The sequence below is a fragment of the Ctenocephalides felis genome, unplaced genomic scaffold (genome assembly GCF_003426905.1).
Source record: "Ctenocephalides felis isolate EL2017-DRISC unplaced genomic scaffold, ASM342690v1 CF-g0.4_SCAFFOLD_02443, whole genome shotgun sequence".
Classification (NCBI taxonomy): domain Eukaryota; kingdom Metazoa; phylum Arthropoda; class Insecta; order Siphonaptera; family Pulicidae; genus Ctenocephalides; species Ctenocephalides felis.
Window position 1 is genome coordinate 5,001 of NW_020538597.1, and position 3,870 is coordinate 8,870.

At 44.2% G+C, this 3,870-nt stretch overlaps 1 non-coding gene across 1 annotated transcript; it reads right to left on the minus strand.

The window, feature by feature from the left end:
- Positions 1–236: 236 nt before the first annotated feature.
- Positions 237–2,163, minus strand: LOC113380883. The gene has a single exon (XR_003367492.1). It is a non-coding gene; the product is annotated as a small subunit ribosomal RNA (ribosomal RNA).
- Positions 2,164–3,870: the final 1,707 nt, after the last annotated feature.

Here is a 3,870-nt window from a genome sequence, read left to right on the forward strand (position 1 = left end):
CAGTGCTCTCACACAATGCATAAGAGCGCTAAGCGGTTGTAAACTGCGTCACGCTGCTTTTGCACACTGCGCAATATTTTGCGACTAGCTCCGGTCAAACGTTAATGAAACGAATGATCATTGCCAGAGGCTTTTGCCCACAGTATATTATACTATGGGAGCGCACAACATTTAGTCTGCAACATTATATTGCGACATATAGCACACGTTTCATTCACTTAATAGTAAATGTACGTTAATGATCCTTCCGCAGGTTCACCTACGGAAACCTTGTTACGACTTTTACTTCCTCTAAATAATCAAGTTTGGTTATCTTCCCAGCAACATCGGCAATGTCGAAACGCTGCCGCGCACCGGTCCGAAGACCTCACTAAATAATTCAATCGGTAGTAGCGACGGGCGGTGTGTACAAAGGGCAGGGACATAATCAACGCAAGCTTATGACTCGCGCTTACTAGGAATTCCTCGTTCATGGGGAAGAATTGCAAGCCCCAATCCCTAGCACGAAGAGGCTTCAACGGATTACCCGGACCTTTCGGCCAAGGAAAACCTGCTGATCTCTTCAGTGTAGCGCGCGTGCGGCCCAGAACATCTAAGGGCATCACAGACCTGTTATTGCTCAATTTCGTGCGACTAAATGTCGCCTGTCCCTCTAAGAAGATATATTTGTACGCCGGTAGTGAGAACCACAACCAACAACGACCGAAGCCGAAGCGGAGGGTCTTTGCGATACCAGAAAGTACGTCTATTTAGCAGGCTAGAGTCTCGTTCGTTATCAGAATTAACCAGACAAATCACTCCACCAACTAAGAACGGCCATGCACCACCACCCACCGAATCAAGAAAGAGCTCTCAATCTGTCAATCCTTCCGGTGTCTGGACCTGGTGAGGTTTCCCGTGTTGAGTCAAATTAAGCCGCAGGCTCCACTCCTTGTAGTGCCCTTCCGTCAATTCCTTTAAGTTTCAGCTTTGCAACCATACTTCCCCCGGAACCCAAAAGCTTTGGTTTCCCGGAAGCTGCCCGCCGAGTCATCGGAGGAACTTCGGCGGATCGCTAGCTGGCATCGTTTATGGTTAGAACTAGGGCGGTATCTGATCGCCTTCGAACCTCTAACTTTCGTTCTTGATTGATGAAAACACATTTGGCAAATGCTTTCGCTTCTGTCCGTCTTGCGACGATCCAAGAATTTCACCTCTAACGTCGCAATACGAATGCCCCCAGTTGTCCCTATTAATCATTACCTCGGAATTCCGAAAACCAACAAAATAGAACCGAGGTCCTATTCCATTATTCCATGCACACAATATTCAGGCGAATGAGCCTGCTTTAAGCACTCTAATTTGTTCAAAGTAAACGTACCGGCCCACCTCGACACTCGGTGAAGAGCACCTTGGTAGGATTTTGAGTTGGGCCGCCTTTTTACGGGCTAAGCCCACCGGTAGGACGTCCCACAGACATGCCAGTTGAACACCGCGAGCGGTGAACCGACAGTGTGGGACACAGATTCAACTACGAGCTTTTTAACCGCAACAACTTTAATATACGCTATTAGAGCTGGAATTACCGCGGCTGCTGGCACCAGACTGGCCCTCTAATAGATCCTCGTTAAAGGATTTAAAGTGTACTCATTCCGATTACGGGGCCTCGGATGAGTCCCGTATCGTTATTTTTCGTCACTACCTCCCCGTGCCGGGAGTGGGTAATTTGCGCGCCTGCTGCCTTCCTTGGATGTGGTAGCCGTTTCTCAGGCTCCCTCTCCGGAATCGAACCCTGATTCCCCGTTACCCGTAACAACCATGGTAGTCGCAGAAACTACCATCGACAGTTGATAAGGCAGACATTTGAAAGATGCGTCGCCGGTACTAGACCGTGCGATCGGCACAAAGTTATTCAGAGTCACCAAGTCAAACGGTGAGCAAGGCAAGCCCGCCACCGATTGGTTTTGATCTAATAAAAGCATTCCTTCCATCTCTGGTCGGAACTCTATTTGCATGTATTAGCTCTAGAATTACCACAGTTATCCAAGTAATGTGGGTACGATCTAAGGAACCATAACTGATGTAATGAGCCATTCGCGGTTTCACCTTAATGTGGCTTGCACTGAGACATGCATGGCTTAATCTTTGAGACAAGCATATACTACTGGCAGGATCAACCAGGGTGCTATATATATAATAGCATAGTGCGTAAATGTCCCTCGGCGTCACCCGAGAGACCACACTTTGTATAGAAAAGTTCGATGAATATTTCTAAACAACGAATTTTCTTACATATATATATCTGAGTCGTACGATATTCCCTGGACATGACGAACAGTTTACATCGCGACTTGATATTTTATATATTCTGCGCTTACACAGAGGCTAGACCTTTAACAACCGTCGAAACGGCGGTCCGTACATGAAATTTGCGGTCCGCAGACCCAGTTAATTTCAAACAGTCTCTTTACCCTTCGTTAGATTGAAAACGTCGGGGCGAATTCATTATAAGAATTCATCGTTATAACTAACTTTTATTCTCGCTCGGAGAGTATTGAGTTGATTGCATTTGTATATTTTATTTTCCGCATAAGAGTCTTTGCGTCAACGACACATGCCCGCGGATATGCTGTACAGTATGGTTGAACACTTATAAATAAGGTCCAGAACCCGGCCGTAAACCGACATCCGAACATATACGGCGTATATTATTCTAGACACGGTCTACGACAGTTTGACCTGCAGCGACGGGTCGCCTCGGGTTACCGTGCGAACCATCACCGCGATGGTCTGGACAGGCTATATGGCGGGTCGCAAGAAAATAAATTCTCTAGGACGCGCAACCACTTTAGCAATTTTAGAGCACGTTGTGGTCCAAAAACAAACGTCCTCGCTTTAAAATTGAAATATGAATATTTCACTGTGTGTGAGATTGAAAAATCTGCTTTCGCTGATTTTTCATTTTCTTAAAACAACGCAATGAAGCGAATGTTCAAATTCGCACAATTTGAATAAAATGTGCAGAGTATATAGAATACTAACGCAAGCGTTTACTACAATCGACTTTAAAACACTAGACTTTCATCTAGCGCCCAAAGAATTGATTGAGCTATGCGTTTAAAGTATAATATTCAAAAAGAACGCCGTTTTCACAACGAACTTCGTCATTCGCTCAGGCATCTGGCGATACCGAGCAGATATACATGGCAGTGCTCTCACACAATGCATAAGAGCGCTAAGCGGTTGTAAACTGCGTCACGCTGCTTTTGCACACTGCGCAATATTTTGCGACTAGCTCCGGTCAAACGTTAATGAAACGAATGATCATTGCCAGAAGCTTTTGCCCACAGTATATTATACTATAGGAGCGCACTTGATTACAGCAATAATTTGTCGAGTAATCACAAGATTTCATATTTGTGGTCAGCAGACCCAAATAATTTCAACTCGCTCCGATCAAACGTTCATAAAACGAAAGACCATCGCTGCGAGAAGCTTTGCAGTTCTGCTATATTCACATATATTTGACCGTAGTCATTTGTAAAATCCTATATTATTAAAATATATAGATTTTATATTTGCGGTCCGCAGACCCAAATAATTTCAACTCGCTCCGATCAAACGTTCATAAAACGAAAGACCATCGCTGCGAGAAGCTTTGCTAGTTCTGCTATATTCACATATATTTGACCGTAGTCAATTTGTAAAATCCTATATTATTAAAATATATAGATTTTATATTTGCGGTCCGCAGACCCAAATAATTTCAACTCGCTCCGATCAAACGTTCATAAAACGAAAGACCATCGCTGCGAGAAGCTTTGCTAGTTCTGCTATATTCACATATATTTGACCGTAGTCAATTTGTAAAATTCTATATTATTAAAATAT